This window comes from Acomys minous (genome assembly GCF_964271855.1).
Source record: "Acomys minous genome assembly, chromosome: 5".
In the NCBI taxonomy this organism is placed as follows: Eukaryota; Metazoa; Chordata; class Mammalia; order Rodentia; family Muridae; genus Acomys; species Acomys minous.
This window is the reverse complement of record NC_140494.1, coordinates 26,307,926-26,331,358: the sequence shown is the minus strand read 5'-3', so window position 1 is coordinate 26,331,358 and position 23,433 is coordinate 26,307,926. Positions and strand designations below refer to the sequence as shown.

At 40.0% G+C, this 23,433-nt stretch overlaps 1 protein-coding gene across 13 annotated transcripts in view; it reads right to left on the bottom strand.

Annotated features, from left to right (window-relative positions):
* Nucleotides 1-23,433, bottom strand: part of ZNF438 (zinc finger protein 438) — a 119,909-nt gene that overhangs the window by 41,900 nt on the left and 54,576 nt on the right. For 12 of the 13 annotated variants that reach the window (XM_084782180.1, XM_084782177.1, XM_084782178.1 and 9 more), the window contains one exon: nucleotides 4,113-4,336. The gene's annotated coding sequence lies outside the window, so the exon portion shown is untranslated. Of the gene's footprint in view, nucleotides 1-1,941; nucleotides 1,979-4,112; nucleotides 4,337-23,433 lie in introns of all 13 variants that reach the window. The other variant, XM_084782173.1, reaches the window with a different exon arrangement.

Sequence of the window (23,433 nt, the reverse complement as noted above, 5' to 3'; positions counted from 1 at the left end):
ATCTGTACAAAAAAAGAGAAGCAAACTCTAATATAGACTAAAATACTGCAGCATATATAAACATTGAAGCAGACACAAAAAGACAAATGTTGCAAGAATCTATTTACATAGTCGGGTAGTTACATTAATAGAAACAGAAGCAGATGGTGGTTTCCAAAGGAGGAGAAAGCTGTTTGACTGGTGTAGAAGTTTAGTCTTACAAGATAAAGAAGTTGTAGAGCTGGTTGTATAGACCTGTCAATGTTCAACTATACAGTTATAAAATGGCTAAGATAATAAGTTCCAGTAAATGCTTTTTTTTAAATTGGGGAAATCAAAAGTACCAGTAGGTAAGGTGCACAGGTCTTAAATAAAGCACACAACTAAACAAAATGGTAACCATTCAGCATGCTCATTTCTGGAAGCACATTAGACAAGTTAGACATTATGAGATTAAAGATATTTATAAGATATGCAGTACTTATACTATAAATGTATCTATAAAGATGAAATATAATACATTTTATACTGTTTCTTTGGAAATGGGACATCATTTTTATGAGCATGAATTAGTCACAGGAAGTAATAGAGTTTTTTGTTTTGTTTTTGCTGAGAATCTGCTTATAGTCATCATTACTATTATTTAAACTTAATAGAATGTTAAGAGAGAAAGGAAACATGTTAAGAGAGAAAGGAAAGGGGAAATTAGAAATAGGGTCTCTTATAGGCCAGGATGACTTAAACTCACTATGTAGCAGATGATGCCCTTGCTCTTCTGAGTGTTGGTGATACAGGCACTATCACACTGGTTTTATGTGGGCTGGGGATCAAACTCAAGGTTTCATGTACACTATGCAAGCTTTCTACCAAAGCTCCATCACCAAATGAGTTTCACTGACATTTTCATATACATACAATGTACTTGGTCTTATTCCAATGACACTGGGATATTTTTTGATACAGTGTATGCTAATTTTTTGTTTATTGCTGTATTTATGCATTTTTGAGGGAAATATTTAGTACACAAGTAGTAATTATAAACAGGAAGTACTAACCAAGAGCTCTTTGGGTCCTGCCTATCAAGACTCTCTAGGCACTGTGTTGGATCTGGTTGTTTCTTTCCTTCTGAGACACATATCACGCACTTCTCTGGACAGCTTACCAGAAAAGCTGCCATCTTCATGGTAACGTCGGCAGTAGACAGAAGAGGTGAGTTACAGAGAAAAGGCCTTAATAAGTAAGATCAGCTACAGGCTCGGGAAGAAATCCCCCAGTACCTGTTCTACCACCACCTAGATAAGCTCTCACACGTCAGGGTCTAGCCACCATCAGAAGCAGGTTGAAGGAATCAAGCTAACCACAGCAGCTTCAGATTCAAACAATTCAACTAACGCATACCATCACAAAAATTAGAACAAAGTTCTTAAATTCTCTTTGAGATTAAAGCAGCAAGGGCACTGATTCCTGTGCTCCCCAGGCCAGGTATACATGAATGCTGCCACAGTGAGAGCAAATAGCAGAAAAAGTCTGGAAAGTGCTCTGGGGGAGCCCATGGGATGTTTGGGGTTTTTCCTGAAACATTTGAGTTAAGTTATGGCTTAAGGATCTAAAATATGGAGGAGGATGGTTCACCTATAGATAGCGCTGTCTAAATTTGAAACTGAAATACAATGGATTGAAATTTCTTTTAACTTTAGTATCCAACCTTAAAGCCAACATTACAAAAATGAATCATCTGCCACAATGCACTGAGTAAACATTGGGTTTTCTATGAACTGGATAGAGAAGTTATTATTAGTCTAAGAAAATGCTTATTAAAACATGAAAACTTCAGAGTGAAATAACAAGACAGTGGGAGCCTCAGAAGATAACTGGGAGGTATACTTCAGAAACAGAGCGATTTCCACTTAGTACTCTTCCAGGAAACCTTTCAAATGGCTGTCTTACAGACAAACAACTTACCATTATCATGAATAAAAACGACAGGAGTGATGAGGACCTACAGAAAGAGTACTCAGTAAGTCCTGGGAGGGAAAGGCATCCATGAAATAACCATACGAAGGCTGTGAGACACTGGGAAAATTCTAATTCAACTAGGTTTTAGAGAGAAAAAAGTCACATTCCCCGAATCAGCAATAGAGATGACTTGCAGGGCTTGGGCTCACTCCACTTCCTTTTCTTCTGTGTCCAACATTCATAAACATGTGTGTGCACTCTGTGTGTTCATTTGTGGTTCTTTGTCAAAAAGCTTGTGGGTAGTGACAAAGGGAAGCAAGTTAAAAGTGGAAGAATCTGATTGGCTCTGGTTTCAAAGGAATCACTACTTCATTGTAGCGAGGGCACGGGAGAGCAGAGCTCACAATAGAGTGTCCAGGGAAAGAGAGGAGGACAGTACAGGAAAGAGGCAGGGACAAGTCCCAGTGATTACTTTCATGTGGCCTTCCTCCCAACAGTGTCATATGATAAATAAAGGAATTATCATCATTAGGTCAAGGCCCAGTGGTCTCTGAGAACAGCCCCCCACAGACACCCCTAGAAGTGTGTGCCTTACTAATATCTCAGGTATCTTTGATCCAACTAGGTTGATGCTGCAGATGAACCACCACAGGTTCCAAGGCTATCACAAGCTGAAAAAGTCCTCTCACCTAGAAAAATCACAGCATAAAGTCTGCACTGAGCTGGTTAAAGAAACTGCTCAAGTCATGTGGAGACAGCACGCACAGGCATGCAATGGCTAGGACTTGGTTACTGGGTCAGGCATTCAATTTGTTACACTTATCATGGCTAGTTCAGAATGAATTCTTTCTACTTATTAAAAAAAAGTTATGGTCACAGAATCCTTGGGCAGTTCTTTGTGGAAGGATTCCAGAAGATATTGTTATCACAGGAGTGACAGCTATGTGTATGTCATTGTCCTTAGAAACTTTCCAGTGGAATAGAGTGTGCAAGTGGAAGATATTGCCCCTATGTAGGTCTAGGCTAAGGTGTGTGTGTTTATCTTGTTTTTAACAAAAAAGTTAGTAGAAAAGTTTGTAAAAATTAAAAGAGAAGGCTGATAGAATAACAATGTTAAAATAGTTTTGTTTAGATGTCTTATTGTTGATGAATGCCCTTGTGTTTTACACAGTTATTATGAACGACTAAGTTTTCAGAGTGTCAGTGAGAAGGCTCAGCCAGTCAAGGTGCCTACGGCTAAGCCTCACGACTGGATCCAGTCCCTGAGAGCCACATGCTATTAGAAGAACTGACTGCTGTGAGGCACACGACTGCTCTGTGCCATGGCATGTAAGTGCCAGCTCCACCCCCAGAAAATAAATAGCAGGTAAAAAAATAAAAAATTTACAAAGTAAAAAATCACAGTAATTAATAAATTCCTTAGAATAAGGAAACAAGTAAGATTTCAGAAGTAAATTCAGTTTTTCATTACACAGGTTAGGTCTTCTTAGGCTCCACTCCATGCTGACTGGGAACACCTTCAGGTAGGCTCTGTAAGTTCCATTCAGGGGGCTGCCGTAGATAGGTATGCTAGGTTCACTTTTCCTGTACTGTTTGCCAATGCAGACGGTTATGCACACAGCACTGTGTCAAATGCCTACAGTAATTATAGCTTAGGGGCTGTACACAATGCTATATACCACGTGTGCTACACTGGCCAGGTTTGGGCAAAAACACGCTACATAGACTCAACAGCTATTTGCTTTATAATAAAAGTAGTCAGTAGCTACTGTAAGAGAGAGGATGCTAAAAGTATCTACTAAAGTATCTTAAAGGATATACTAAAAGGATCTTAAAAGATACTTTTCTGTTCTGACTTTCTTTTGATTTTCAAGTAAGATAAACAGAGTATTTAAAAAATCTTTGTACTTCCTTCATTCTTATTTTACAGTTACATTATACTCAATAAATACTCCTCCTCTAAAAAAATCAACTACGCAAAAATCTATCATCAGCCATCTAACACAGAAATTTAGTAGATTGTAGTTCTATTAAAATGGCATTATATGTAAGTTTATCAACTTTTTGTCCTTCTACTTTTTCCAAACTAAAAATAACTTCAGGTTACTAACAGATTAATTAAAATGTCAGTATAAAACTCAAAACAAACATCTAAAGAGACAGGTATTCTCACTTACCCAGGTGAGCTGCAGTCCTGAGATGCTAGGTTGCCCTTGTACAATTCGATTCTCGTCTCCCAGTGCAGACCATCCTTGTATCGATGTAATATAACGTGTCTTCCCCAACAGACTCAAGACTCTATAGAGGCAGGACTCACGTCTGTCTTGATCCCAGTATTCCAAGGCCCTTCGCAAATCATCTTTCTAATACATTTGACAAATCGACTTTAGAGGATATAAACCTAAACAAAAGGAGATTCAAATTTTTACAGATATCCTAGGTCAAAATATTTCCATCCATAAAAGTTACATAATCATTGAAGAAACAAAAATCCATGCAGTTACACATAGGATGAGGACAGACACAAATGTTTGCCCAAATGGCTGACTGGTATGACACAATCAAAATGTATATTCTCTAAGCACAACGCCCAAAGCCTTCTCCTCTGGCCTCCTAAAACTAAATTCTGAGTCACAAAGACAAAACCTTTAACAAGATAACAAATAACTCTTGAAATCTGATTGTATTACTACTATACTCTAAAGGTATGTTATTACTGAAAAAAATGATAGATTGCTTCAAAACCCATAAATAAGAGAAGTTAATCAACTTCCTTAACACACACACAGATACAGACACACACACACACACACACACACACACACACACACACACACACACTCATATATATACTTAAACATCAGCTTTTGTTCTTGATAATTAATGAAATTTTAATATTCACCAATGAAAATGTAAGGTTTGGGGCACTGTCAATATTTGCCCAACTGAATTAAGCTATTCATGAACTTTTATTCTAAGCTTTAAGACCATTTTAAGCAAGACAAAAAGTTAGACTTTTTCTAAATCACATCAAAATAAAAGGTTCCTGGGACTGGAGCGACGGCTCAGTGTTTAAGAGCACTCGCTGGTCTTGCAGAGGACCTAACTTCAATTTCCAGCGTTCTCATTTGGCAGCTTGCGACTGCATATACAACTCCAGTTCTAGGGGACCCAATGCCTCTGCCTTCCCATGGTATATGCATTCATGTGCATATACCCACACACAGAAACATGCTTGAAAAGATAGAATAGACTTTTTTTTTTTTTGAAACAGGGATTCTCTGTTGTAGCTCCATAGACCAGGCTGGTTTTGAACTCACAGAGATCTGCCTGCCTCTGCCTCCCAAGTGCTGGGATCAAAGGTGTACACCACCATCGCCCAGGCCAGAATAGAGATTTTATGGCCACAAAAATAGATGGTAAAAAAATCATATGCATTTGTATGCATGTGTCCATCTTTTATCAAAGCAGGATCAGTAAAAATCATGAGCTTGCTAGTCGACACAGTCAATGACCGCACAAAGCAAGTGTCAGGAGTTTCTGTAAAGGGTCAGAGAGGAAGTATTTTCTGTTTTGTGGCTCTGAGGTGTCTACTGCTAAAAACAACATAAAGGTTACCTACAAAATTATCCCAAAATTTTCTGAAAACTGAAACTGAATTGTCTAATTTTCATTTGTCACAAGCACAGTCTTTTAGGCACCCCCTCACCATAATTCAGAATGTAAAAATCCATTAGTCAGGCATAGTGGCATAGGCCTCGAATCCCAGCACTCAGGAGGCAGATTCTGAGTTCCAGCCCAGTCTAGGCTACACAAAGAATTTTAGGTTATCCAGGAAAACCAGGGAGACATACTGAAAGGCTATCTAAAGAAAAAAGAAAAGGAAAGAAAAAGCAAATCCAAGCAAACAACACGCCCTCCAACCTACTTCTTAGTTTGCAGGCCCCACAAAACCAGTCCCAAGATGGCCCGTGAATTACAATCTGTTATCCTAAGTCAATGGCTTAGCACATACAACTGCTTCATACTAGTTAGTACAGCAGTTTTCAACTTGTGCAACCGTTTTTGGGGTTACATATCAGATATCCTGCATATAAGATATTTGCCTTACAATTCAAAACAGTAGCAAAATTGCAGTGGTGAAGTAGCAACAAAATAATTTCATGGTTGGGGGTCACCGCAACATAGAGGAAGCGTATTAAAGGGCCGCAGCATTAGGAAAGTTGAGGACCACTGACTTAATAGCTATATAACCATATCTTTAATGCCATCTTAGCCCTACGGCCACAAAGGAGGAAGTCCACTGCCACCGGCAGGATGGGACTAAGCGCTCGTGTGCAGGCAGGAGTGAGCTATGCTATTAACAACAACTGCAGCAGAGACTAACATGACTATTTGAGACTAAGTGTAACAAGCAGTGTTCTCAGCATGCATTAGTTTAATTTTCACCATAGGCACATGATGGGTATTTTTATGATCTCTAGTTTACATATAAAGATATATTGGCAAAGGCTTATATGAATTATCTAAGCTTACACAGTGAGTAAATGTTCTGAGTCTCACGGGCAGGCACCATGTTCTGTCCTTTAACCTCATCACCTGTTCTTTTCTTACAAAACTTCCATTCCATGTGACAATTCTCAGAAATTAAAATGCACCATAGAAAACAACTTGAAACACTTAATGACAAATGGCTAAGCTTTACTGAGCTTTTCTGGACAGTAACAAAGCTGAGAGTTCAGGCAGAGGGGACTTCAGTATTCTCATGGAAAGACTGGGTGCTAAGTCCCTTTTCCTTCCTGTGTGCTATTCACTGCAGTAAATGTTGGCAACAACGTCCCAGGAAAAAAGGTGGCAAAGGGCAAGACACTACTGCTGTCTCTAAATGACTTGAGCTTTCTTACCTTTCTTTCCAGCTTTGCCGTGTGCAGACAGTATTTACACACCTATAGTGTCTGTCCCTTATTGGTTTTCTTTCCTTTTCTGTTTTTTTCTGGTTTTTCGAGACAGGATTTCTCTGTGTATCTTTGGCTGTTCTGGACTTGCTTTGTAGACCAGGCTGGCCTCGAACTCACAGTGATCCGCCTGCCTCTGCCTCTCGAGTGTTGAGATTAAAGGTGTGCGCCACCATGCCTGGCTGTTTGTCCCTTATTGGAATGTTAACAATAATGCCATTCAATAGCCACAGTACAATGAATCTAACCTGTACTCATTTGCACATTGTGCATTTCTACTGCTTTATTGGCTCTGAGGACTGGTGTTCCAAATCCAAAAATATGCAAAATAATGGATTCTGTAGTGGGCATTTGAAAAAAGTTGGGGTTATTAAAATTATTTCACTACATATTTAAAATTTATTTCAGCATAGTGTTAAATTGCTAAAGTGGCTTTCAGAAGTTATAATGAAAGACTGTAACTTCCAAATAACTTCAGAATAAAAACACTGAAGAATTTGACATTTAAGGATTGTGGCTGGCCAAGGAAATAAGAAATGGCTAAAAGTGAACTTATTCCAAAAAGCTGTCACTGGAAGGTAGCTATGTGCCGACAATTACCTCAGAGTCTGCTTTCATTACTTACAGAAACATGAGGAAACTGACATGACAGATGATCTCCACAGCACTGGGCCAAGGACATAAGACACTGAGGTTTTTACCAGGACAAGACTCAGAGCAAAATTAATCTGGGCAACACTATAAAACTTATTTGCCAAATGTTCTTCAATTTGTACTTTCCCTAAAATGTTTGCTATCAGTAAACTGCACCATTCTATTATATGCAACCAGCACAGTAAGTGGGGAGGCCTGGAGGCACTCAGGGGAAGGACAGCAAGTTACCAAGAAGAGACTCGATATTCTAAGAGCATATCTAGGGGGAGGAGGTCTCCCTCAATCACAGACATAGGGGAGGGGAGAAGGGGGGAAGTGGGAGGGAGGGAAGAATGGGAGGAAACAGGGGAAGGGCTAACAATCAAGATATAATATGAATAAATTAATAAAAAATGTAAAAAAAAGAAAAACTAATAAAGTATAAAATGTAAAAAAAAAAAAGAAAGAAAAGAAAGAAAAGAAAAAAGAAAATGATACTTCTCAGCAGAAAGCAGGCAGCCATGCTTCCTGAGGTGGTTCAAAACAATGACTACTCCAAGGGAATTTTTCTGATGTAAAATTGCACTGCCATGTTTTCATTTTCCAAGCCCACATCTCAGAGCTGTGGCTTACATTTCTTGCTCTCACCTTCCCTGCCTTGAAGCTCATCAAACTGACGGGCTCTATCTCCTGAGAGCCTTTTGATTTCCACGTTTCCTCGTCTCCACTGAGGACCTCCGAGTTGCAGTATCCTCTGCCTAGGAACCTGGATACCCCTAACATCTTCTAAGGGTTTCGCGGTCAGCTCTTGACTCACGTCACCTACACTACCTGCGTCAGTGCTGTGCCCCAGTTATACCAGCCTTCCCCAAGTTTCCTGAGCATGACCACAACTTTATCTCAAACATATATGTTACACTTGCTCTCTGTATAACATGCCCAAGACAATCAACTTAACGGAGGTTTTACCTTATTCACAGTCTCTAAGGTTGCAGACGATGTTTAGCCAGGTCAGTATGGGTCCTGTGGTGAGGTAGTACATTTTGTGACAGGAGGAACGGCAGAGAAGAATGCTCTCTTAATGGTCGCTAGGAAGCAAAAGGAGAGGCAGACAAGAAGGGGCAGGGGCCCCTTCAAGCGCATGTCCTCACGATGATTTAACTTCCGTCTACTAGTCTCTACTTCCAAAATGCTCTCCTACCTCTCAACAGTGCTACATATAGACCGGCTGACAAAGCTCAATACGTGAGTCTTTAGGCAGCACTTGAGACTCAAGCCATAAAAGGCTCAAGGCAAAATCATCTCCCCAGAGCTGTCCAGGTCCAGACTGGTTCAGATACTCCTTTTCATACATCCAGGGAACTCTGTATCTTTTTCTCACACTACTGTGATTTTACCTAAATGTTACCTACTACCACTAACAAAAAAGGTTTAGAATGGGCTTACATTCCACTGTGTTCAGCATCTAGCAAAACAACAGAGAACTTAAGAGGAGCTCGGTCATTAATTGGTTGTGATACAACTAACACACTGCAAAGTCTCCTTTTAAAGTTTTTTTTATCTGTGGCTAGAGTGGCTGTACTCCATGCAACTATAGGCTAGGTTATGGGGTACCAATCTACTTATCACAAATCTGCCTTAAACAATTTGACATACGATCAGAATAGGCATACTCCACCCAGCACCTAGCTAGGCCATTACATCCTCAACACTCTGAAGAACTGCCTGCCTTTTCTGTTGTCACCTCCCATATAATCCTCATATATGAAGTTTCTAGGTGCTACTCTTTATCACATGGTATCTCACTGTGACTATTCTTAAAAAAACTAGTGACACTGAGTGTCTTTTCCTGTGCTCACTGGCAACTTGTGAATCTAAAAAAATAAAATGTATGTGTATATATTTAATTAGGTTATTTTCTTTTTATTGTTGCGTAGTAAAATTTCTTCAACAATTTTGGATATAGGCCTCTTACCAGAGATAAGATTTGAAAATATCTCTTCCATACTCTTTCTCATCATTTTTTGCTTGGGAGGTTAATTTTAGTAAAAACCAACATAACACTTGTAGTTTGTTGCTTATGCTTTGAGTGTCAATCTGATAAATTATTTTGCATAACTCAAAGTTGTAAAGATATCAATGCCTGGTTTCCTCTGAGAGTTTTCCATATTATTTACCTCTTATCTTCATGTCTTCAGGCAACATCTATACATAATAAATGGGTACGTTTCTGTTTTTGTTGCTCTAGGACCACTGGTTAAAAAGCTGCCCTATCCCTACTGATTAGGTTGGGCATCCTTATTGAAAAATCAGAAAGCAGAAATGTCATGGCGCATCTAGACTCTTCTACTCTACTCTACTCTATGTACCTACTTATGCTTACTGCAGTACCATGCTGCCTTCTTCTGAATTTCCATTCACATTTTAAACATCAGATTGACAATACGTGCAGCACGAGGAAGTTCTGACTGCATAGAGCTTGCACTGGATATGTAGTTTAGTATGTTCAAGACTGTCATGCTAACGGTGCTAAGTTTCCCACCTTAAGAACGTGGAATGTCTTTCCCTGTTTAAGTCTTTAATTCTAAAATTACTTTAGCATTTAGTGTTACAAATCTTGAACTCCTTTTGTTATTTTTGTTTTTAATGCTACTATAAATGTTGCTTTACTAACATTATTTTTAGAACACAAGGCTAGTGCATAAAAATTCAACTGGAATTTATACTGATTTTGCATCTTTCAGCTTTGATAAATTTTATTTTTTAGTATAACCTGTTAGAAGAATTTTAATTCAGAACATGGCTGCTCTGGCAAGAGATCACATCCAAAGACCTTCTAGGTCTGTGTGATCCAGCTGCAATACCAACATACCTTTAATCAAGGAGACAGAGGCAAACAGATCTGAGTTCAGGGCCAACCTGGTATAGAGCAAGTGTCAGGTAAAGAAAAGCTTGGGTACATGCCTTTAATCCCAAACAATTGAGGTAAAGTTAGTTTGTATTAGGGAGCACCCATGTAAAGTGATATTTAATTGAGTGGCAGAGAGTCAGGTGCAGTGGCGCACACCTGTAATCCCAGCACTCAGGAGACAGAGGTAGGAGAATCTTTGAGAGTTTGAGGCCAGCATGGCCTACAAAGCAAGTCCACACAGAGAAACCCTGTCTAGAAAAAAAAATGAATGGCAGGAAAAGAGACGATTGACAGAATAGGATATGCCCAACTCTCAGGAGAAGAGCAAGGAAAGGGTAGTAGCTAACATGAACAGTGATGTCCTGTTTTCACTGTTGACTTTAGTACTTGGACTGTTCTCTTTCATTTTTGTTAGTCAGCTAAAGGTTTATCAATTTTTGCCAATTGTTTGTTAAAGAACCAACTTTTCCATTCACTAATTTTGCTAGTAGTTTTCATTATCTACTTTGTGGTGGTGGTGTTATTTGAGACAAAGTCTCATTATGTAGTATCATCATCATCACCGTCACCATCACCATCATCATCACCATCAAAGATAAAGTCTCCTTATGTAGCCTTGGCTGGGTCATGTACATCAGGCTAGCCATGAACAGAGATCTGCCTGTCTTTGCCTTTTCAGTGCTGGGATTAAAGGTGTGCACCACCACATCCCATTTGTGGTTTGATATTATTTTAATGATATCTTTATTATTTTCTTCTTATTGCTTGTGTAGGTGGTATTCTTTTTATAAGTTGTTAAGGGAGGGGTTAAGTTTAATTTGATGTCATTATTTAAAACACAGACATTTAGGGACCTTAAGAAGATAGCTTACATTTGGCTCCCCAGAACTCAAGTAAAAGTCAGATGAAGTGGTGCACGCACCTGTAATCCTAGTGCTGGGAATGGTGACACAGAGGGCAGAGACAAGAAAATCCCCAGAAGCTTGTGAGCCAGTGAATCTGGAATATCTAAAGGTGAATAGAAACAACCTAAGTCAAACAAGAAAGAGTGTGAAAATCAACAGCTGAGGTTGTTGCCTGACATCTACATATGCCCAATGGCATGTCCATATGCATGTGCGTGTACATGCACGTACATACACACATGCACATACAGCATTTGTAGATATACATTTTGAAAAAGAATAGAAAGACAGGGAAAAATTATCGGTGTAAGAGAAAGGAAAGGAGCTTCTTGGGAGTCAGATTAAAGCCTTTCACCAACTAAGAAGAAAGAAAGTGCAATTAGCATTTTTAGTGAAAGCTGACATCATAGACATAATATTCCTTTCATGTATAGATACTTTAAAATAACATAAACAAGTCTTCAATCCTAAATATGCACTCCCTTGGGTAGGCCTCTCTCCTTTCCCTAGACATTTTCTGAGAATCTCAGTGAGCCTTGCTCAGTGTGTTTGCAGTAAAGATCCCCTACCTTCCTATACCCCTGTGATCTTATTGATGGTGGCCTGTCAGGTACCTCTTAGCAACCATCTCATGATCTCATTTAGATTCCTTAGCAACCTCTGAAGACAGTAATTTCAAAACCCACTGGTGGGCATGAGTACTGAGGAGACGGTGACAGGGAGGTCTTTGAGAAGCCCACAGCCATGCTCTGCAGTGCTTTCTTTCTGAGCCTTGCTTTCCTCCTAACACTTGCTCTGAAATCTATACTAAAGCATCTTTATTAAACCCCAGCTCTGCTTTATACATACTAATACTCAAATGTTTATCTGGGTTGAAGCCACAAATTCTGCTTTGTCTGAGTCAGGCCCCTAAAATTTAGGGAACTCTTCAGGTATTATGTTGACAAGAGTAGAGCTGTGCCTCTTGTCTCTCCCGTTACTGCTAACAAATTTCTCTATGCAAACTGCCTTTTCCTAAATGCATCCTTTAAGTTTTGGTGTATCAGGTTTTAAATCAATTTACTTTATAATATTTTCTATTTTACTTTGTAATTTCTTTTTTGACTCCCCTCCCAGTTATTTGGGAGTGTTATTTACTTTTTATATATTTGTTCAATTTCTAAATTTCTTTCTGTTGCTTACTGCTAGTTCTATTGCACAGTGGTCAGATAGTGTACTGTGACAATGCACTCCTTTTTATATGTGTATGACCTAATAGTTTGTCCTGGAGACGACCACACATGCTTCAGAAGAATGTTCTTTTTATGTGTTCTATAGGAACTGTTAAGTCTCATTAGTTTAGTGTTGGGTCTATGAAGGGAGTCCAACTTATTCTGGTATACTTAGAATAAATACCAATGCCATCCCCAAAGGTAAGATGTACATATTTTTGAAAATCTAGTTTGGAGCTACTTTTTTAAAAAACACATTTATTTTTAATAACTCTAAGTGGTACAAACTAGGAAATACATTTACTTGTCCTAACTTTCATGATTAATTTCATATCCTATAATAGAAAAATTTATCGCTATTTTAAAAAGTACTATGGTTTCCCCAACAACATATCCATGGCTGTAACTTAAAGACTAACCACTGATGTACATGAAGTTATAGACCAAAGATATGTCCAAGTTTCGTTTCTAGATTTTCTTGAAGTCAACACGTAATCACTAGCTGCTGCTTACCAAAGCATGGCTCTCTTGCTTGGCAACAGGGAGGTCCTATAATGTAACATTATCTGAACACACACACACACACATACACACACACACACACACACACACACACACACAGACATACACACACAGACACACATATACAGAGACACACACAGACATACACACACACACACACACACACACACACACACACACACACACACTTGAGGCTAGAGAGAAGGCTCAGTGGGTTAACAGTGCTTGCTCTTCTTCCAGAGTACCTGAGTTAATTTCAGTACATGTGAGATACCTTACAAGCACCTGTAGCTCAGTTTTAGGAGATATGATGTCACCTTCTGGTCTCCATGGGAACCCACAGACATGTGACATACATTCACAGATAAGACAAAAGTAGATGGTGGTATTGAACTGCTGTTTTTGTTATGTGTTTCTTGTTCAAAGCAACAAAAGTATTTTGCTTTTAAATACCCCATGGTATGTGTATTTGCCAAGACGCAAAAGCTAGGCAGGAGCCGGGTCACAGCAGGGACTGAGAGGATGGACTAGTACAGCGGTGGTACTGGCCTGTTTGTGCTGCGTGCTGTAGTTAGATGAGACCTCTAGCTCTGAATCATATTTTGAGCATCCAGGGTAGTTGGAGTGGTCAAATATATACAAGGCTTACTATAAAGTCAATAAATGAGCAAAGTGGTTGTAGTAACACCCCAACAGAACTGCTGTAGTGTGTAAATATGTTTGCCAAAGGTCATGTATTTGTGAACTTAATTAGTAATGCAAGAATGTTGGGAGATGATGCCTAAGGGAGGTTTTTAAGTAATGAGGATTTTACTCTCATAAATGGATTAATGCTGGTTTTAAAAGGGGAAAAATACCTCATAGTGAATTGTTTGTAAACCTGCAACAGTTTTAATGAAAGAAAATTAATAGCACCAACTGTAATGATCTAAGTCATAAGGAGCTAAATGTGGCAGAGGATTTTTAAAAGAAACTGTGGCTTATGTAAACATGGCAACCAGTAGGAAAAACAGCCCTCACCTAAAACACGCTTTTCCCATGCATATGCTATGCCTTCTTCAGTTTTGAGGAACATATTGCAAGTCTCCAGACAAGAAAGGTATGCGTAGAGATTCAACGAAAAATTTAAACTACCTTCAACAACAATATATAGGTCATGTAGGTAAATTTATTTTCAGTTTGTCTTGTCATAAATCCTATTAGTTCCTGAGGACTGGAGTATACTAGATTCCACCATACAGTCCTCGGGAAAGAAGGTCCAAGGCTCCATCCGTGTCTGTGACGCTGGGTGAAGAAAAAGAGCGTATCTTCCCACCGTGATCATGTGCAGGAGTGAGGATGTAAGACAAACTCAAGAACAAAGAGTGTATTCAAACAGGTCATGGATTGGAGGAAGCAGGATTTGCTGAGAGAAAATGGAGCCTATTAGGATTAATGGAAGAAACAGAGCTGGTTGGTACATAGGAGGCAGGGTACGACACTTTGACAAGAAGCTGAGGGTCCTGCAGTCCTCGAGTGAACAGCCAGGGGTATGTCCCTGAAGCCCCAGCTGGCCAAACACACGGTAGAAGGGTGCAACACTATCAAATCTTCCCAGAGAGAAACGGGCTGCGTGGTGTGGGTGAGGACAACACCTTGCAAGGGGAGTAGAAAGGAGTTTATCTTGACTAAAACCCAACTCCCCTTTGAAAACTGTAGGTTTAAACACAATCTTTCTTTTTATGTTGGCATAAAAAGTGTTATTCATAAAACTACTGAAAACAAAATGTTTTAATCTTTTTGTATTTTATGTAGTAATTCTGCTGTTTCTAAGTCAATTCTCTTTAAGTCAATTTCAAGTTAATAGAGTTAGCTGGGAGTGGTGGCACATGACCGTAATCCCAGCACTTGAGAAGGCTGAGGCAGGGGGGTCTTGTGAATCTGAGGCCGGCCTTGTCTACAAAGCGTGCCCTAGATAGCCAACGCTACACAGAAAAATCCTGTCTCAAAAAAACAAAACAAAACAAAACAAAATAATAACAACAACAACAAAGTTAATAGAGTTAATAAGCATGTTTTATTTTTAAAAAATCAAAAGTAAAATCTGATATATTTTATAATAGAAAATATTCAAGATAATCACTACAAAAAGTTATTTAGGATATCTTAGTATAATGTAATTTAATAGAAATTTTAATAATTAAAAAAATATGAGCTGGCAGTCAAAGAAGAGCTACACAATCACAGGAACAGAAGTTCAATCCTCAGCACAACATAAAAAGCTGGCTGTGGTGGCATAGGATGTTAGTGGCAGCACTTGAGGGATGTGGACATGGCAGATTCTTGGGAGTTGCCCCAGGTCTCAATGAGAAAGACCATCTCAAAAATCAAGGTAATTTGGACATGGTGGCACATAGCTTTAATTCCAGCACTTGGGAGGTAGAGGCAAGTGGATCTCTCTGAGTTCAAGGCCAACCTGGTTTACATGGCGAGTTCCAGGGCATTCAAGGATACTGTCTCTCCCCACCCCTGTCAAAGAAAGAGAGAGAGGAGAGGGAGGGGGAGGAGGAGGGAGGGAGCGGGTAAAGAAGAAGAAAAGGGGAGAGGGGAAAAAAAGAAAAAAAGAAAAAGGAAATTTCATTTGGGTTGACAAGATGGCTCCCAGGGTAAAGATACCAGTGGCCCAGCCCAATAATTCAACTTTAGCTCTTGGGACCCATATGGTAGAAGGGGAAAGCCAATTCTTGAATGTTTTCTTTAATCTCCACATTTGCACTTATAGAACACACATGTGCTTACAAGCACTCATGTACACCTACTTAATCAATCAATAAATGTGATAAAAATTAGCAAACAAAACAGGATAGATGGTTCCTAAGAATGACGTGTGATGTTGACCTCTAACCTCCACTGACACAGACACACAGAGAACTACACCACACATCTGTACACATACCTTGTCATTACCAGCCTGTATCACAGCACTAGGTAAGTAGAAGCAGCAAGATCTGCTGCAGGCTCCAGGCCAGCCTTGGCTGCACATCAAGATTGTCTCAAGAAAGCAACACACATACTCAGGCACACTCACAATATTTCAGTATGACAGATACTCTTGGTTAGCTTAAATAAAAATTGAATTGGCTAAGGAAAGTAATTCTTTCGGCAGGTTATAAAGAAGTCCATCATTAAATGTGTTTTAATAAAAACAAAACAAAACAAAACAAAAACCCCTGACTAAATTAAAATGTGTCAGAAGTGTCTTGCACTTTCCCCACCATTTATTTAATGAGTAGGCACACATACAAAAGCTTAGTTAGCAACACAAAGATCTGGTCCTGTTGTTTGCAGGTCCTGTGGTTTAAAAAAATATTCTAAAACAAGTACAATTCAGGATACACATCGTTATAATCAGCTTAAACTTTTCATGTAACAACAGCCCCTCCACTGAGACCTACTGTAGCTCCTAGCATAATGTGGCTTCTCTGTTAACACCTGCTGGTGATTTTAGCTCATCAGAAGCCATTTTGCCTCCATGTCTCCATTTTGATTCTAAAGTGAAATTAAGTTCACGTTCTCAGCCTCTACCTGCCTGGGAGCTTGACTAACCCTTTACTTACAATTCAATCCTTGTTGAACGTTCTGCTTGAATTAATGGTTTATGTTCTACTTAAACAAAACCACAATGTCCTGCTATGTTCCTTTCTCCAAGAACAACAGGGAACTGACAAGTTCCAAGCCTATATCCTAGCCAGTCATCTTAAAACGCTTTGTCTAGCTACCCGGGTACATTATACTCAGAACAAAATCGATTCTTCTTATAATGACATAATGCTGCCTGCCCCCCTTGCTTTCCACCTGGTTGTTACCTGGTTAGGGTTTGTCTTATAAAAAGCCTATCTTACAAAACAGACCAGGGTCATGGTGATCTGATTCCTGATTTCAGACCGTGGCCCTGACCTGTCAGCGTTCAAATAAACTTCCATCTTAGTCTGGTGTTCAAGCGGTCAGTGTGTGGCTATTCCTGAACCCTAACAACATAAAGCGTCAGAAAAAAATGTAAAAATAGTTATGTATATGTGCATGTATCTATCCTAAGTGTGTGTACATGCCAGGAGATATGAAATCTCATGGTGGAGTGCAGGCCATCGTGAGGTTTCCAGTGTGGATGCTGGGAACAGAACATGAGACTCTGCGGGAGCAACAAATGCTCTTACACACTGAGCCATCTCTCCAGGCCTCAGAAGACTCTAAAAATAAAGTAAAACTAAGATAAAGCACTGCAAGTGTCTGTTTTAGAACATGGTAACAGGGCCAGTGAGAGGGCCCACTGGGTAAAGGCATTTGCAACCTGAGGTCTCGCCTTAATCTCCTTATCTCCTTTGACAAAGGCTTTGGCTCCAAGTATAAATTTCCTGGTGCTTTTTTTTTCTCTTCAAACTGTACATTTTGTATTTTGTTTTGCCTCATTTGCTCTTTTACACTGGAGACCTGCATAACACTAATTACTAATAACCATGTAACAAAAACAGTATTAGACTGTCTTGAAATTTCCTCTAAAGAAATCAGTCCATAAAACAAACAAACGAGCAAAAACAGAACAAAAAAGGAAAATTAGTCCATTACTTTTAACTTTAGGCTCAGACAAGTTCTTAGTAAGAGGACAGAAGCAGCCACATTCTTTTCCAGACTACCACAAAAATGAACTCTAACCCAGTTATTAAGATTTTTCCTCTCAGAAACCTCTTGACTCTGGGCCTCGACAATCTTGTTGTTCTCGGCTACCTTCCAAGCTTAGTAGGACAGTGCATTAAGTTCTGCCTACCGTGTTCGATTACTTTTGAAATCCAATGTTCCAAAGCCTTCTTACATTCTTAAAAAATAACACAAAACATGCCCACATGGTGGAGTCCTTTACAGCAATACCCCATCCCCGGTACCAACCTCTCAGTCACTTCTCTATTGCTTTGATAAGACAGCATGACAAGGCCATGTATTACAGAAAGGACTTCTGTGGGCTTACATCTTCTGTTGGAGGAGACCCCATTGGAGGAGGGTGTGGCAGCAGGCTCACAAGCCAAAGTAAAAGCTAAGAACTCACATGTCTAAACACAAGGAGAAGGCAGAGAGACAAGAAAGGGAGGCGGGAAGAGTGGAAGGGAGGGAAGGAGAGAGATGGAGACTACCTCACAGTGTCATAAATCTTTTGAAACCTCAAAGCCAGCTTCCAGTGACACATCTCCTCCAACAAAACTACAACTCAGAATCCTTCCCAAGCAGTTACATCAATTTTGGACCATGACTCAAACGAATGAGCCTATGGAGAGCACTCTCATTAAACTACTACACATGGGACTGGCATGCCCACTGTCACACATGGTTTTAAAAAATGTGCTTCCAGTTTCTCACAGTACATTTTACTCCTTTCTGGTCTGTAGTGCCCTCCAATAGTAATACATACACACTGTGAAGGTACCACTTGTGCCTTAGTACTGAGCTTATCCTCTGGAAAATGGGCACTACCATAAGCAACAAGTCTGGCTCGAACATTTCCTGGTACCCAATACACCTCTGTTCCCTAAACTTGGAGATGCTTACCTGCTCAGAAAAGGAGGCCTATGGAGCACTGTGAAGTCCTTTGTTCTGAAAACATTAGAGCCAGGCTTCTAAATAACTAGCCTAGACTTTCCCTTCCTCACTCCTCAAATCCCCTGTACTACACACTCCTCTATCTGAATCACTTCACGCCTTTAATTCCATCACTCAGGAGGCAGAGGCAGGTGGATTTCTATGCGAGTTTGAGGCCAGTCTAGTCTACAAAGTGAGTTCATGACAGCCAAGGCTACACAGAGAAACCCTGTCTCAAAAAACCGAAGAAAGAAAGAAAGAAGGAAAGAAAGAAGAAAGAAAGATGAATTACTCAAAGGGAGCAATGCCAGTTGCCTTCCCAGTATTATCCACAGTCTAAGGCCCTCAGTCCTGACACAACAGATGGCTGCCCCTCCTTCCTGAGACCAGATCCTGAGCTCAGGCTAGATTTCTACATGCTCCCGCTTCAACAATTCAGAAGCAGCTTTCTCCTGCATAAGTCTCTGCCTAAAGCAGACCCTCCTGCACTAGCTTTAAATGAACCCAAGTCTCTTCTGTAGCACTAGCAGCAGGATCACTCACTGGCCGTACAACTCCCTGCAGCTACAGCCCACAGGCCGGCTTAAATATTCCTATTGCAAATAAACTTCTGTGTCACATTACCTAAGTGTTCTTATTCATTTTCCTGTCTCCTGTTCACTCCCTGTCTTCACATCCTGACCCATTCTCCAAGACGTCTTCTACCAACTCCATCCACAGGGCTTGCCTGGTCTTCATCTTACCTGACCTCTTAGCACCAAATGATTACTGCTCTCAGCCTTTCCAATACTGCTTACCTCTCAGTACATATGAGGAAGAATGCTGAGGTTCTTCTGAGTAAACATCAGACCTCACTGTATACCTTCTCCCTAGGGAATCTTACTGAGTTACAGTTTTATTTGACACACTGACAGCTTAAAAGCCAGCATTCTTAATCTCCAGTTCAGACACCTCTTTTCTGAGCTTCCTCTAAGCCTGTAGGCTCTCGTCTGGGCCTTGCACACAGGATCTTTGGACTCAAAACCTATCTCTCTCATTTACTATCTGACATCGGGGAACTGTCTGAAAATTGCAGTGTCTCTCCACTCCCTAAACACTACAGTAACACACTGAACCCGCCCGGATCCCGCAGCTTGCCTTGTCCTGCATCTTCCTTCACCCTTTCCTGTGTTCAAATTGCTCACTTCCTACTGAATTCTTACATTGCTTCAGATTCCTGCTTAACACCCCCACCCTAGGGAAGCAGAGAAAAGGAGAGGGAATTTAGAAGAAAGGAGAGGGGAAGTATTTCAGTCAGAAGGAGTTTAAAGAAAATACTTACTCATCCAGATAAGAAACCACACTCACAGATGTAGGAGTCAAATGGGGAACACTGAGTGTATGAAGGGCTGGTGGAGTGGTCACAAGCTGAACACAGGGGAAAATGCAAATAACAAATTTGCATTTGGGAATCTGAAGGAAGCTGCCTGGTTCTCCCATCCCTGCAGGTTTTTATCAGGCTAAATAAGGGTGTAGAAAGATGTTCCCCTTCCCCACAGGAAACAGTCTCAGTACACCACCGCTGACTGACCTCTCCTCTTAGTATGTTCAGACACAGACAAACTTAATTTTAGTGACTAACATGTCAGAACAAAGTGACGCATTTATTTTCTTTTATATTCTAAGTAAACAAAAAAATCAAACTACATTTTGACAGCCTCAATAATGAAAAGAAATGAACTACTGATACATGTAATGACTTGAAAGAATCGCAAGAGAATTATACAAATGAAAACACACAGAAAGGTTACTCACTTAATAATCCACTTATACAATACTGAAATAAAAATACTATGAAAATAGAGACGATACCAGTGATTGGCAGGGCTTACAGATAGAGGTATACTGATGAACAGCTAGGTGAACATGGCTATAAAGGGGCAATATGAAGACTCTCTGTAATACAAACCATCTTTGAACCTAATTGCAAAAGCTCAATAAGAATTACACACACACACACACACACACACACACCACACTCAAGAAAAATTAGAAGCATCTGAAAAAGATGAAGACTGTTTCAATGTTAATACTCTAGAGCAGTGATTTTCAATCTTCCTAATGTTGCAAGTCTCTTTAAACAGTTTATCGTGTTGCGATGACCCCTAACCACAATAGTATTTCCTTGCTACTTCATAACTGTAATTTTGCTGCTATTGTGAATGGTAATATAAATATCTGATATGCAAAATATTTGCTATGTTACCCTTGTGAAAACGTCATTGATTCCCTCTTCCCCCCAAAACTGATCAAGACCCACAGGAGGTTACCACTGAGGGGAAACTAAGGAGGGGGAATGCCATGTATATTACTTATTTAAAGTTCACGTGCATTTATAATTACCTCAATCTAAATCTGTGAGTGAAAAACAGTTTTAGGGGTGGGGTAAAAAACTTATTTAGCATGCTTGAGGCCCTGGTTTCATACAGGCACTTCAAAATAAAAAGATAAATGATAGACAAACTGACAGACATATACACCCTTTAAACTTGGAAGTTTAAAGCATTTCAGCACCATGATATTGGTTTTAATTGTCAATCTAACACAGTTTAGAGTACTGGGAAGAGTCTCAATGGGGGACTGTCTAGATCAGGCTGGCTTATGGCCACACCTGTGGGGGATTGTCTTCCTCATGGTAACTGAGGGGCAGTGCCAAGGTGGGGAGCGCACTGAGAACATGGATGGCACTCATCATGGGCTGGGCCGTACTAAGTGAAGACAGAGTAAGGTGCTCACTTCTAAGTGCACACACACTCACTCTCACCCTGCTCGGGACTGGACATGAGACCAGTTGCTTCTTGGTGCCTTGACTTCCTTGCAATGGACTGTAAATTGAAATTGCGGACTAAAATAAACCCTTCTCCTTTGAGGTTTGTTTGTTTGTTTGTTTTGGTTTTTCGAGACAAGGTTTCTCTGTGTAGCCCTGGCTGTCCTGGACTCACTTTGTAGTCCAGGCTGGCCTCGAACTCACAGCAATCTGCCTGCCTCTGCCTCCCGAGTGCTGGGATTAAAGGTGTGCGCCACCATGCCACCATGAGTTGTTTTTAAATCACAAAACCAGAAACAAAAATAATAGAAACACATTCTCAAAAGTATTAAATGCCTCATCCCTGGCTACAGACTTGAGTGTTTTCACAGGCAGCCCCTATTTCTCCATACTCCGCCCACACTGCTATCAGCTCACGAAGAAAGGACACAAGGTAGACAGATAGCTTGAGGTTGTATTGAACAGGATAAAGAAGTGTTAGAATTTTAGAGAGGAGGTCTTGAAATGAACTTGAAGATCTGAGATCATAATGACTCAGACAACTACTTATGACCTAAGAAAAACTGCCTTCTTTGGCACTTTGAAGTATTAAAAAAATGTAGAATTAAATTACAAAGTTTGCACACTTATTTATGCAGCTGGTCTTTTAAAAAATTGTAGTGCTTTAAGCCTACAATTCTAATGGGCTCACTGGTGACATTCCAATCCTTTGAAAAATAAATGAAATATCATAAATCATTTGACAGTTCTTAAGCTTAGATTTTTATCATCACTCTGACTCTAAAAATAAAAAGCAATATGTAAGGATAAGATCTTGTTTTATGCCCTATAAAACTCAAGACAGAAAATAAATCATACTATTACATGTCATTTAGAACCCCAACTTTAATACTTGGGATTAAATTGGCATAATGCCTGTGGTCACTCCCCTGAGAATCCATACAAGTAGAACAGCTTTTCTTCAAATATTGCAGAAGTCTGGCACTTCCTGTGATAAATGGAGCAATAAGGCTTGGTGAGTGTACTTGTGTATACTCAAATACTTCATATCTACACCCATATGGGCACCCCGCTAGGTATCTGGAGGGCTGGACTTATTTCTCAGCATCCATCCAGAGGAATGCTGGATTATCTACAAAAAGTAAAATATTAGTGTACTCTTTTGTATTAAAAATGTTTTGCATATGTTTGTCTACATGTATGTGTATATATATATATATATATTCTCAAAACTGTAGGATATTCTTGATCTATTATAATTGAATATTACTTTTAGAATTGATTTGCTACTTTACAAAAACCTTTTCCCAGTCATGATGAGAGAATTTCAAAGAGAAGATCAAGGCAGGAAGCAGCCAATGTTGACAAAGAAGCAATCACAATACTCTGCTTTTGGCCTGTGTCCAGAGTCAGAGCTTTCTGATTTAGCTTTCCTGATTTCCCATCTTCTACTCAAGCTACCAGTCCCTTCCTTCACCGTTTCTCCCCTTTTTTCTTACTCCTCTCCCTCGCCCCTGCGCCCCCTCCCCCAGGCCCTGCCTTTCCTCCATTCTTTTTAACTTATCAAGACAAGTCTCGCTATGAGCAGCCCAGGGTGGCCTCAAACAATCAGCTCCTTTTGTCTCCGGCCTTTCTTGCCTTTTGCTGGCTTCACTTCTGGCTTCTCCGCTGCAAAGTCTTCTGTGCAGGCTTTGCTCTGACCTTATTTCATATTCTTCTTGATCACATCTGTTCTCTTCCTGGAGCTCTTCCACTACTGTCCTCTTCCTTCATCTCCTTTACAAGGGACTTTCACAAGGGAGGACATTGCTACACCTGCTTCCCTCCAGCACTAAGTGTCAATTTCCTGTTCACGTGGACATTCTTTTTAAAGACCTATGTGTTGTGTGTGTGTGTGTGTGTGTGTGTGTGTGTGTGTGTGTGTGTGCGCGCGCGCGCACGTACATGGATC